The sequence below is a fragment of the Corvus cornix genome, chromosome Z (genome assembly GCF_000738735.6).
Source record: "Corvus cornix cornix isolate S_Up_H32 chromosome Z, ASM73873v5, whole genome shotgun sequence".
Lineage (NCBI taxonomy): Eukaryota > Metazoa > Chordata > Aves > Passeriformes > Corvidae > Corvus > Corvus cornix.
The window spans coordinates 60,988,843-61,003,142 of NC_046357.1; the positions used below are offsets into that span (position 1 = coordinate 60,988,843).

The 14,300-nt window shown below is 36.6% G+C and overlaps 1 protein-coding gene across 45 annotated transcripts in view; it reads left to right on the forward strand.

Annotated features, from left to right (window-relative positions):
• The window catches only part of PTPRD (protein tyrosine phosphatase receptor type D), a 1,187,151-nt gene that overhangs the window by 242,974 nt on the left and 929,877 nt on the right, over positions 1–14,300 (forward strand). For all 45 annotated transcript variants that reach the window (XM_039567532.1, XM_010392896.4, XM_039567544.1 and 42 more), the window contains one exon: positions 6,491–6,563. The gene's annotated coding sequence lies outside the window, so the exon portion shown is untranslated. The remainder of the gene's footprint in view (positions 1–6,490; positions 6,564–14,300) is intronic.

Here is a 14,300-nt window from a genome sequence, read left to right on the forward strand (position 1 = left end):
TGAATCACAGCAGAAGACACTGCCGCATCCATGGGGCAAGGCTTCATTGTATCAGACTGTGGCTTTGGCACTGCTGCGAGTCCTGAACCCTTGGCTCCCAGCTGGGTGGGGTGTAGGGAAGCCTTTGGCACAGCTGTGGAGCTTTCACCATGGCTTGGCCTTAGGACCCAACCTCCACACACAGCTAGGGGCTTAGGAACTTGGGGACACCCCAGGAGGACAATCTGGGGGCTGCAGATACACCAGGCTGGACAGTGTGCCTGTGGAGTGCATTCCCCTAGCAAGGGAAAGATCTGCAGAGGTGGTGGGGAAGCCAGACTGTTCAGTGATAGGAATGGGCATGACAGGTGTGGGCACTCAGAGGTGGGGAGGGCCCTGGCTGGACACCAGAGGAACTGGACAGAGGCAGGAGCCTGCAACCGGCCAGGCTGCCCGAGCCCTGGACATCCTTGGTTGGCCGCGGCAGCTGCTTTCATCTCAGCCCATGATAAGTCTGACAGGAACTTCTGACTAATGAAGAGCAAATGCCAGTATTTATATTATTTATTTATTTATTTATTACTGGCACTTACTTTCTTAGAGGAGATCTGCCCTACTAATTCTTTTATATAATTAGGAGCTCTTTTTATGGCTTGGGTTTGCTGTAGCACTGGAACAGAAATTGTCAAACTTTGTGAAATGCAAGGTAAAACAACACTGATGCTATTCTAATAGGTGAAAAAGGGTTAAACACATTTTCCCTTTATCTCTCTGCAGGGTCCTGTTTACTAGAGCTTAAATCTCTTCCAAATAGCAGCCTGAAACCCCTCTTTTTTGCTTCCTACTACATTCCCACTGGGGCAATGCATGGTTTCTTGATATTATTCTTCATTGTGCTACCTCTTAATAGCAATACTACTGAGAATGACTTTACAGTAGGAGAAACACTGATTTACTTGGCTGTGAAATTGCTCCTGGAAGACTGCCTGCTTGTGCCGTACCATCAAGAGGGTGACTGTGTTTCAGTCTGTTTGTGAAAATGAGATTAGGCAAGTGAGAGGTCTTAATAGGCCTCTCCTAGCTTCATCATCTGCTATTGTCTTTCTGGACTAAATACACAGGTGACATTGAATGGCCAGGATAAATCATGAATGAGGGATCAGGAGAATATTCAGAAAATATTTAAGGGCAAAGTATCTTTATTCTTATAAAACACATCAGATGCAAAATCCTTAATCAACTTATTTCATTATCCTTCACGTGCATTATCCTTCACCACTACGTCTAAAAGTGGGAAATCCTCTGGCTGTTTTAAACCAAAATTAATTTTTCCTGGTTTATCTAGTCTTTTTGCAAGGTTTTGTAGTTTTGTTCTCTAAGGAAACTAATTGAACAAAATTAGGTATCAGATTTTCTGGGTATTGAAAATCCTGATTTTGATATCATTGTTCACACTTTCATGCTTTGAGGGGTGTATATTTTCCTCCTCTTTTCACATTGCTACTTAGAGCCAAAGACATGTCTCTTGATGTTGTTGAATAAAAGCAAATGGTTAGATAAGGAATATTTTACTCTAAACTTTATTTGAGAAATACATATTTGTCACACTTCATAGATCTAAGGATGACAGTAAACAGGGTGTACTCACATCCTGAGAAGGACTATCAGATGTTGTTGATGGCAGTTATTGTATCAGCAATGAAAATATTGCTTTTAATAAGAAAAAATTTTTTCACAGTATATCTCTTTGTCAAAAAAATTCTAAATTAAAATCACCTTCAATTCTATGGGGGAAAATTAATCACTATGAAAGGAGAATTCAAGGTATATACCAAAAATTTTATGCAACTTACATCCTTTTAAACATTTTTAGTAAAATGATAGAAGCATGGAGTCTACTCTGACACTAATTCTAAATCAGACTAAGTACCTCTAGCCTGTAGAACATTCAACTGCTATCTCCCCTATCGTGCTTACATATTTTTTAGTGCTTCCATCTCTAAAGGTTTTCTACACACTTTTTATAATCTAGATCTGAAGTTATCTAATGTTACACACAATGTTGGTGCAAGTTTCCAGCATCTAAATGATGTTACTCAGAACTAGGCTATCCCAGCATGACAGCTGTTGGCATCGAGTCAACTGTATATATATAAGTCAGTTACTTAATTCCTTCTCTTCTCTCCACTTTTTCATTTGGGTGTAGGTGTTTCTTTCCTTTCTAGAGCACAGGAATGACTTCTTGTTCATGAGTCCATATAGGACTTTATTTTCCATTCTGTGCCGTATCCATGTATAAAACCTGTTTCCCTTAAAAAAAAATGGGCTTGACTACAACATCATTTGTCCTGACAAGCTTTTCAGTTGTTAAAGAGCTTTTCTGTCCCTGGGTGTGACCTTCAAATATCTGAGAGCAGTTTTTCTTTTGAAAAAGACAAGCTACAATCTAGTTATCATAAAAAGAAAAGTACGAAATCATATGCTTCTGCCCCTTTCCCTGTGCAGGTATAGCATCTATAAGACTGCCATCAAAAAGGTAAACTTGCAGAAAATGCAAATGATATTTTTTTCCTAAGTGTCAGTGCTGAACTCTTTAGACTCATGGGCTCTGTCAGGGAAATAACAGTGGACAGGGAAGAAAAGCATGACAGGAGGACATTCTATCTGTTCCATGCTAGCTGTTAGCTTTGCATACCTAAGGCATGGAATACAATGGATGTCTATTTTCATCATTTCAATACAAGAGTGATTATGAAGAAGACTAAAGGACAACCACAAGAGAATTAGCCTTAATGAGGTCAGATTGAAATTAGTTACCTTCATGCCCATAGATTCACATGCTTTCACAGTATTCTTCAACAAAGTTATTTACATGGCATGTCAGTGACGTAGCAGAAGACTGTCAACTCCATTTACCAGTGACAAACCTGAGAGAGGCCTGGCTATGGTCATACAGTCTAACAGCAACGTCTGTCTCCCAAGTCCACTGGCAGCCACTCAGCACAGACCATATATTTTCTCTCCAGAGCTTTTAGCATTGTGTGACACAGACTTAGAAACAAGGTTTGCGAACGTGACATCTGCTTTCTTATGTTTTATATTTAAAGACGGGGAATAAAGGTTCTGGAGACAAAAGAGATTTGTTAGGGAAAGGAGGGTTTGTGTAAAAAATTTAACAGTCATTTTATAATTTTTTTAATTTGAAGCAGGGACAAGCCTATTTATTCTGTGGGGCTGTATAGCAATATTATTCCCTTGATATTTTTATCAATGTAACCCATTATCCTCTTCTTTTTTTTCTATTTTAAATAAACAGTAGCCAGTGATAGAGATTTTTCTGTTTCTGCAAGTTTAGGAAACGAAATCGATGAGTTTCCAGAACTAACCTATGATATTCAGATATGCTGTTGATTTTTTTAAAAAAAACTTTTGAGGTTATAGCATCTATGATTTAAGATCAAAGCTATGCTGATATACTGATATCCTCAATACTGAGAGGAAAACTGAATGAGGCCTAGCTTTGAAACTATTAAATTGAGTAAGAATAGAAAAGAGCCATGGAATGGTATGTAGAAAAAACTGCAGGGGAAGAGGGAGATGAAAAGCATTCATGCCCCCAAATATAGGAAGAAGTTAGTCTTACTAAACTGCTTTCCCACTACTAACACTCTGCAATAGTTCTTCCTCTTTCTTTTAAATGTACACAGAATATGTTTATTACTCTTCAAGTAAATGACCATAAATTAATCTATATAAACTCATCTTAACAAATTAGAATATTAAGAATATGTTTTGGGCAATATTTTTATTTATTGTGGTTGGAATTGCTGCTTTCTTTAAGGAAAAGTTGAATAAAAATAGTACTATTAACAGAAACGGAAAGTACCGAATGTGAAAACAGTCTTTCAGTGAACTGGACAGGTTCATAGTTTTCAAGTGATGGAAGTCCGTGTAAGTGGACCAAGCAAATTCAATACAGGCAGCTAAAACACATACCATAGAGTAACAAAGGGAACTGATAAAAGAATGGAAGAATCTTATATTTGCATATGTGATTATAAAAAAGAACAATGCATGGTGCACCAGTTTTCAGGACATATTTTATGAGTTCATATTGCTTAATCAGCATTCCTATGATGTGATGATTAATTAAGCAAGTTAAGTTAAAAAAAAAAAATTATGCTTTTATAGACATCAAGGAAATGCTAACCAGTGTATAGTGTCAGCCAAAGAAATCTCAGCCATAAAGACAGCAATGTTGAAATGTAACAGAATATGTATTCAACGTAGTAATTTGAACCATGTCATTAAGCCTTCGGCACTGACAGCATTATTATTTGTGTATTTTTTTCACTCTGCTTCCAGTCTGACTATGAAAAATAAAGCAGATATTAAAATGCTTCCAAACCTATGTTCCCCTTGTATTTTATGCTACTTAACATTTGCTTATAACAAAATTTCTTTACCTGCCTGTTTTCAACGATTTTCTTCATGTTGCATATGCAGTGCATTAAAAAAAAAACCAAAAGCACTGAAGCTGTTACTGTATTATGACAAAAATAGAATCGTTACAGGGAAGAGAGTTTTTAGAGTGAAACATTCTTGATCAGTGTTGATCATTTATTGCTATTCACTTTTATTCTTTCCTAAAGAATTTAGGAGTATTGTGATTTCTGAATGTCATGATTGAGATATATAAAAAGGTGGAAGGTGGCTATCAATCCCAGACTGCCTAGGTGGGTGCATAAAACACAGACTCATGGGTGCTGTGAATAAAATATCACAGTATCACAGACTGGTCGAGGTTGGATCTGGACCAGCATCCCTGCTCGAGCTACTTAAAGCAGGTTGCCCAAGACCATGTCCAGATGGCTTTTCAGTATTTCCAAGATGAATATTCCACAGTCATTTCTGGGCAAACTGCTTCAGTATTCAGTTACAGTAAAAAAGCTGTTTTCTGATATTCTTATAGATCTTTCTGTGTTTCCTTTTTCCCATTGCTTTTTTATCCTGTCATTAGACAACAAAGAAAAGAGACTGACACCATCTTTGCATCTCCCCTTCAGTTGTTTATATGTGTTGATGAGTTTTCTCTTGAGCCTTCTTCTCTCCAGACTGAACAGTTATACCTCTCCCAGCCCTACCCCAAAGGAAAGATCACAGAATCATGGACTGATAGAATGGTTAGGGTTGGAAGGGACTTTAAAGATCTTCTAGATTGAACCCCCTTGCCCGAGGTTCCTTCCATTAGACCAGTTGTACAGAGCCCCATCCAGCCTGGCCTTGTACTCTTTCAGAGGTGTGGGGTCCACAACCTCTTTGGACAATATATTCCTTCCTAATATCTAACCTAAATGTACACTCCTTCAACTTAGGCCATTCCCCCTCGGCCTATTACTGCATGCCCGTATTAAAAGTCCATCTCCAGCCCTCTTGAAAGCCTCCTTCAGATACTGGAAGGTGCTACAAATTCTCCCCAAAGCCTTTTTTTCTCTGGACTGAGCAGCTCTAACTCTCTCAGCCCATCTTCATAGGAGAGATGCTCCAGCCCTGTGATCAACTCAGTTTCTCTCTCCAGGACTTGTTTCAACAGGTCCACATCTTTCTTTTGCTGGGGGACCCAGATTGTTGGTCCCTGGACTGGGATGCAGCAGTCCAGGTGGGGTCTCACAAGAGCAGAGCAGAGGGGGACAATTGCCTCCCTTAGACCTACTGGCCACATCACTTTTGATGGTGCCCAGGCTGAAGTTGGCTTTTTGAGCTGCGAGTGCACATTACTGGGTTGTGTTTTTCTTCTCATCAACCAATGCCCCTAAATCTTTCTCGCAATCCATTTTCCACCCAGCCAGTGCTTATGCGTGGATTTCCCCAGCCCAGGTGCAGGACCTTGCGTCTGGCCTTGTTGAACATCATGAGGTTTCCACAGGTTCACCTCTTAAGCTCGACTGCTAGTGAGAAAGATGTGTGGCTAAATGTGTGGCTTGAATGGATATCCATATGGTAGAGGTAGACACAGGTTTGTGGCATGTGAAGAGGTAGCTTTATTATTGACGAGGCTACAGTTCTGTTTTCATACACCTAAGGTAATTTACCAAATGACATACTGTCAGTGCAAGTACTTCTGGTGTATTTAAAGAGCTATTAGCATAAGTTCAGTTATGAAACAGTATTTTTGCACTAAAAATAGTACATGGAAAAAGGGTTGGTCTAGCGCAGTGACAAAGCAAGAAAGTGTTTATGACTAAGACATGTTTGGAACACAACTGTTTCATAAGCACTTCAATCAAGTACAGATAATTTCAATACAAATAATTGTGTATGACTGTGATTTATATTCTTTCACATCAGAGTTACTCTAGAAATTCCACTTTGTTTTGCTGCTTTTCAATGATTACTGTTTGCAGAAGTTATTTATCATCAGTGTATTAACTTTTTTATTTCTTGAACCCTTCAGAATTTATTGGTTTTGCTGTAGAAAAGCAAATAAAACATGTTTGATTTTCTATTTCAGGGAAATCTTGAAGAGTCTTACACTTTTAATCCTCCAGTCATTAGCTGTGCTATGAGGACATTCTGGTGAGGCGGTAAGTTGGTGTAGATCTATTACTTTGATCAGCTGAATTGTCATTTCAGATTTAACTTCTATAACAATATCCTTCAGTACCTATCTCACAAACTTGTCTTCCAGCCTCCCTTGGCAAATTTCCAAAACTGTAAATCTGTGATTGATTTCATATGTAGGAAGTATGAATCACAGAGGCATGAGATTTGTTCTGTATTTACAGATCAACTTTATAACATATGAACAGAGCAGTTGATGCCTACATGCTCAATTCCTATTCTCCAGAAATCCTAGGTTCCTACTCATCTGAAAATCTGGGTGATTATTGTAATTAGTTTAGTAAACCATGAGTCACTCAGGAACGTTAGATATTGTCAGCTTTCCAAATTTCAGTAATCTCTCTGTCAACTACTTGTCAGACTTATTCCAGAACATTCCGTCCCCACACCCATACGAGTATGACAAAACTCTACATGCTTTTATTTTTCTGCCTGCAAAGAAGGCTTATAGATTTAAGAGGTCACTGTGACCTGTCAATGTTCCCTGGATGAGCAACTTTTATGAGGCTCTAATAAATTACATCATAACTTCTGTTGATCTTAGCAAGACTCAAGTTAACTCCTATATAATACTCTCTAACCAGGCATTTTCATCTGGAATAGGATTATTTTTAATTTTTACATTTAAGTACTGAGTGGAGACAACAGAAATGACAGTTACTTATTCTTAGCTGTTAAAAAAGTTCCGAATAATGAAGGGCCCAATGACTGAGTCATGTTTCAGGCAATTGTGGCTCATGTCTCCCAGTCTTAATACATCATGCTTGTTCTTTCTTTTTTTCTTCCTTCATTATAAAGTCAAAGTTTGTGCTACTGTTGGAGCTTGAGTGCTGGAAAATACAAACCTTCATCTTTCAATGAAACACCATGTGGGTTTTGCTAAGCTAGATACCATGTACAAGAATAGTTTTACAACTCCAGTTATATATAATTATTATATTAAAAGATTCATGTTCCAGAATATAATGAGTGCAAGCAAACCTTCCAAAACTCTAGATCCTAAGAAGAATAAAGTTGTATGCTATTTCATATTCTACAGATATGGCCAAATGGTCATTATGTTTTGTACATCAATTGCAGAGTTAGGATCACCGATGTAGCATAGATTCTTAATTCTCTGCTCCCTTGTTGTTGATATATGGAAAACTTACAAAGTAAACAATAAAAATTATTTCTGATTTAAATATATGAATTCACCCAGCCCATAGCCTGTTACTTTTTAAACCAGGCAGATATTTTTTCTGGTCAGTCTTCTGAGTGACCTTTTCTTTGTGATACCATTGAAGTATAGTGTCACTAACTACATTTTCATCTAAATGAAGTGATAAGTCACATAAGAAGGATATATTTATTGGAGTGAATACCAATAACAAATTTCCATTTTAATACAAAGTTTCCTTTTCAAGGATTTTTTTTTCCTTGCCTTTGAAACTGTGCAAGAAATTAAAGTGTGATCTAAATCATGTCATCCTCTTATCTCGTTTTCTTAGCTAAAATATGAATTATTTTAATGGAAGTAATAAAATTATCTCCTTCTGCTGGTGTTTCCTATTGTGAAAATACAAGTAGTTTAAATGCAACATATTTTACCCAAATTAATAAACACATTCTCAGAACAAATTCACATTCTTAAAGTAAAATCTAATAAATGGAAATCTAATTTATTTCTTCAGTCTCTTGCAGCAGTGTGTTGGTTTTTTTTTAAATAAATGTGAACTATTTATTAATATTTATATTCCACAGTTAAATAATTCTTGATTGTCTGTGGGGTTTTTTTAAATAAATGTGAACTATTTATTAATATTTATATTTCACAGTTAAAGAATTCTTGATTGTCTGTGGCTAGATTCCCACTTCTTCAAGATTGCAAATCTGGAATAAATGTAATTTCCTAGGCTGAAATCCTGTCACTTTATCAAATGTAAGAAATTTCCTTGAATGAATTAATAGCAATGGAAAAACAATGGGAAATAAAAAATGGAAAAGAAAAAAGGCGCCAAATTTATAGCAAAGTTTCAGTAGTTTAATATTTGTGTTAGTTTAAGAATTCTGTACTTGTGGCATATATATACAATGCTATACAATTTTTTAACTTCCATTTTAACTTTTCATTTCAGATGTTATGGAAAAAAATAAATCCAAATTGTGAAAACTTTAACTATTACAGAAAGTAACTTGGCAAATCTTCATAATAATAGAAAAGCCTTCTGAAAATTGAATAGAGGCTGCTTCTTTTATATATTTTCTTTTAAACAGAAATTCAGTGTTTTGTTTTCCTCTTCTGGGTGAGCACAGTTTCAGCCCTGAAAATGTCAACATAAAATTATCCTTAAGGGGGAAATTTTGATAGTGCAGAAATACAAAGCATTTCCCTCAGAATTCATTATGTCTCAGATTCCATACTTAAAGTGGGATGAACAGAGATATGTCTGCTGCACTTTCATGATAATTAAGATACATGCAAGAGGACACAATATGTCTTCATTACTTAGAACCAATTTCTTGTGATTGATGAAAAAGATGAACAATCTAGATACAGGCATATAGGATGCAGTGTATTACTTTTTTTGATCATAGAGTTAGAGGAGGGAATTATTTATTAAGATTTTATTTTGAAATTCATATTATTAATAAGAATACATGAGTATTAAAATTCTTAACACTATCAGTTCAATGGCTTGGCGTGCTAGAATAAGAATATTCAAGCTTTAACCTCTAGGCTATATTATTGAAGCCAGTTTAGATTGGTTCGGTTTGAACATTCTTTTAGTTTGACAGTTATTTCACTAGGTGAAATGTGATAATGGAATGAGTTCAAATGGTGAGAATAAAGAACCACATTACAGAAATATTGCATGTTATGACAATATTTCACATCTCGCAATCACAACAGAAAGGTCAAAGATCAGATATCTATGCAGAGTCAACTGCATCTTAAGTCAATAAGCAGTTTTGAGTCTTGTGGCTCAAGACTGATGAGGAGCCCTGGGAAAAAAATGAACACTCCCATACCCAGGCAATACTGTAGCTGTGGTTAAAAAATTCTGGTTCATTTAGCTACTTACCATCAGCACAAAATTCACTTAACTACTTAACCAAGCTTAAAATTATGAAAAAATAACCTTTTTTTGATTAAAAAAATCTATATTGTTTGTTGCCGTTTCGGAGACAGACAAGCGACAAGGCTCACTGGGTTCATGCACAACAGCCCACTTCAATTGAGTCTTCTTCCCCTTATACAGAGATCTGAAGGTCCGCATGTTCGATCCCTGTGAGCTGAGCCAGTTGCCACCCAGCCAACCAGCCAATAGCTGCTGGTGCCCCCAGCGGCCTGGGCCTGCTCTCCAACAGTCCACACTGGTCAGATTGCATAACCCAATGGTCAGGGTACTTAAGTAATTTCAGTTATGTCTTCATTACTTCAGTTATAAAAGAGGGAGTTATAAAATGTGATTAATTATTATTGTGAGGCCTTCAGGCCAGCTGCTGACCACCACAATTGTTCATAAAAATATTCTTACTGGAACTGAGAATAAGATAAGTCAAGCAGTCATTTCTAATAAAGGAATAGTGATTAAAAAAGTAACCTAATGGAATTGCAAAAAATCTCAGTACAGAAACATTAGCAATGAAAATATTTTCGTCTACAAAATTACACATGCTTCAAGTAATTTAGTTCTTCTGGAGTTCTTTCATAGAACAGAAACTGAAATAAACAAAATCTTCATGGACTAGTCAGGCATCCATGGCATTGGATTTTTTTCTTCATACCATTCCATTGCAGATAAATTTCAGTAAAATGAAAGGGAAAACATTTTTAATCTGTATTTTTCTTTCCAAATAAATATTGATATCACTCCGAAATATGCAACATATAGCAAATAGTAGTGCAAGGAAATATATAATACAGGTCAGTGTTTCTCAGTAGCTGTGTGCTAACAATAGTAGATGAGTCACAAAAGGCAATCTGAAGTTACAAAACAGAGGCTATAATAATATAATCTGAATAAAAAGAAAAATGTTGCTTCTTTACAACTATAATTTTACTTTCCATGACCAGGTAATTCTGAACTCATGCAGCACAGGAACTGTTAGTAGTATTTGCTCTTTTATTATAAGTCAGTTTATTGAGAGACAGATCTTTTTAAAGAACTTTTCTAATGAAACCTGTTGTTATACATATATATCAATCTTCTTATAAATATCATATGTATATTATATAATCATGAGTTCAAAAATTAGTGAATATATTCACCAGTTTTCCTAGATGTTAGGATTACTTAAAGAAAAAGTACTGATTGTCCCACACAGGCCATTTTAAGATCCTGTACAGTTTTGAGAGACTTTATTGCCTGGTTAGGGTTCTGTATGCCTAAAGATTGTCATTATTCACAGAGAACATCTTTTTGTCTGAAACGTTTTGTGTGGAAGTGGCCAAAACTTTGTAGCAAAAGAGCTTATTTTCCCTCTGTGTATTTTTGGCAGAGAAAAGTATAGTTTAGAAACACACAAAAAAAATTCTTGTTAAAATCCTTTTGCTTAGTAAATTTGAATGCTTTTGTTGTTTTTGTTGATGTTCAGGTTTTAATTTTCAAATTTATATAATATCAGAATTCTTACTTGAAAAAATTGATTTTGTTGTCTGAAAGTAGGAGTGATTACATGCAACTAGGTATAAAATCAGCCTCTTTCTCAATCAAGTTGATTTTTATGCATTTTTTGTATTTAATTGATAATTGCAGAATCACAGAATGGGTGGAAAGGACTACAGTGGGTCATCTGATCCAACCTCCCTGCTCAAGCAGGATCATCCTAGAGCACCTTGCACAGGATTGTATCAGATGGTTCTTGAATATACCCAGTGAGGGAGTCTCCACAGCATCTCTGGGAAATCTCTTTCAGTGCATGGTCACCTGCGCAGTAAAGAAGTTCTTCCTCGTATTCAGGTGGAACTTTCTGTACATCAGTTTCTGCCCCTTGCCTATTGTCCTATTGCTTTGCACCACTGAGCAGAGCCTGGCTCCATCCTCTTATCACTTTCCCTTCAGATACTCACAGACATTGATGAAGTCCCCTCTCAGTTGTCTCTTTGAGACTGAACAGGCCCCACTCTCTAAATCTTTCCTCATAAGAGAGATGCTCCAGTCCCTTAATAATTTTTTTATCCCTTTACTGGAGCCAGTCCAGGAGCTCCATGTCTCCCCTGCACTGAGGAGGCCAGAACTGGACACAGCACTCCAGGTGAGGCTCCACCAGGGCTGAGTAAAGGGGTGGGATCACCTCCTGTCCATTGCCATCTGCTGGCAATGCTCTTCCTAATGAACCTCCTGGGCAACCCCTAGTTGGGGTTAGGGATAATGCATCCATTCCATGAATGTCATGTTACCTCAAATAGTTTTTCTTTAGAAGTAACATATAAAATTTCCTTTACTTCTATGGCAGGAAATAAGGCAAAACACCATTAAAAAAATAACTATGAAAAGGTTTGTCAGATAGGGTGAAAGAAATAGTGCATTTGAATGAAACTGCTGTTTTAGTCTCCAAAAATTCTTTATTTCAGACTAGAAGACAGTGAAACATTTCATGATTCCTCTCTTTGCAATATGATTTAATGACAAAGAGGTACTTTAGAAACAAGCAAACAAACAAAACCCAAGAATTCCATACTCAAAAATCAACGTTGAATTATTTTTTAAATATTAAGAGATGAGAACTGGGTTATCTGGAAATGAATTTCATTTTTTGATATAGTGGTTTTTTGTGTAAGTTCAGATGTCTGATTGCTTTGTCCTATTTTTATTAGAGATTTTCAGAATATCTCTTTTGAAAAAAACAGATATAAATGTTACTCTTATAATTCATTGTACAAAGAAGAGGTTGGTATTTCATAGAATCATAGAATGGTTTGGGTTGGAGGGCACCCTAAAGGCCCTCTAGTTCCAGCCCCATGCCACGGGCAGGGACACATTTCACTATACCAGGTTGTTCAGAGTTCCATTCAACCTGGCTGTGAACGCTTCCAGAAATGGGCATCCACGGCTTCTCTGGGGTCCCTGTTCAAGTGCCTTACCAGCCTCATAGTAAAGAATTTTTCCCTAATATCTGATCTAAACCTACTCTCTTGAAGTTTGAAGCCATTCCCCTTTGTCCTGTCACTACATGTTGTTGTAAATAGTTTCTCTCCCTCTTTCTTGTAGGTTCCCTTCAGGTACTGGAAGGCTTCAGTTAAGTCACCCCAAAGCCTTCTCTTTTCCAGGCTGAATTCCAATTCTCTCAGCCTTTCCTTGTAGAAGTGCTCCATTCCTCTAATCATCTTGGTGTCCTTTTCTGGACTCACTCCAACAGGCCTATATCCTTCCTATGCTGGGGACCACAGAGCTGGATGCAGCACTGCAGGTGTAGTCTCACAAGGCAGAGTACAGAGACAGAATCAAACAACCTCCCTTAACCTTCTGGCCACACCACTTTTGATACAGACCAGAATTGGGCTGCAAGGTCATTTCTCCTCCAACAGAACCTCCAAGTCCTCCTCATCAGGGCTGCCCTCAATCTGTTCACAACCCAGGCCTGTGTTGGTACTAGAGGTTGCCCAGACCCATGTGCAGCATATTGCAAGAAACATTTTTGAACTGGTAAGCAGAAGCCAAGATTTGCAGAATTTGAGACTGAACTTTTAAGTATTTTTTCTGACAATAGTATGAAGCTTTGGCTAACGAAATAACACACATATAGTAATTTTTTACCCACATCATCTCACATATACCTTGTGTTTTCTTTTTTTCACTAAATGATTAATATTTTTTGCAACTTTTTCTAAAGCAGAAATGTATTTCTAAAGAAGCAATGAGTATTAAAACTTTTTCATTGAGACATTCACTCTGTGCCACTGTAGGTGACTTTGTTCTACTCCCCTTCTTTTTTTGCCTGCTTAAATTTTTAACTAAGGTAATAACAATAATTATAAAATTTAAGTTAGCAGCTGTTAGCACACATATTTTTGTTGCTGACAAATTCAATTAAAGACACTGCTAGCTAAACCAATCAAGTAACAGGTAGCTCAGAAAAGGTCAACTCTAAATTATTGTTTCCCATAATAATTTCCCAAACCATTAAGTTTGTAAAATTAATTTGAAACTGAAGCTCATAAAAGTAAATTATGGAGAATGCCTTGCTAGTTTGTGGGTATTCTAGAGCATAAAGTTGTATGTCTCCCATGCGTAATGCACCTCCTAACATTGTCCAGGTTGCAGCACAAGTACAGACAGGTTTTAGCAGTATTTGCTTTAAAAAAGCCTATTTCCAGGAATGCTAACTCTCATCAGAAAGCTTTTTTCCCCTCCTCCATAATTACAAACCAAATGTTTTTCTTTTGTTTAAATGTTTTGGGACATTTAAGAAAGACAAGAGAGAAGGTTTGATACACAGTAACAAGCAAAGTTATTAAAATAACTACAGTATCTTTAGAACTTTAGTAATTCAACAGGGAATTATATTTCCAAAATTCAAGCATGAGTTTGAACTTCACCATGAAGTAAAATGCAAATGATAATTTAAAAAAACCAACCCAAAAAGAACTTAAGTCTAAGATAAGATGAATCGGTTATTTATACAGCTACATTAAGCTTTTAGTTACTGTAAAATCAAGACCCATTAAAAGTAATTCGACAAAACTGAGGTTTTCATGGTCCCTGATTTGTTTC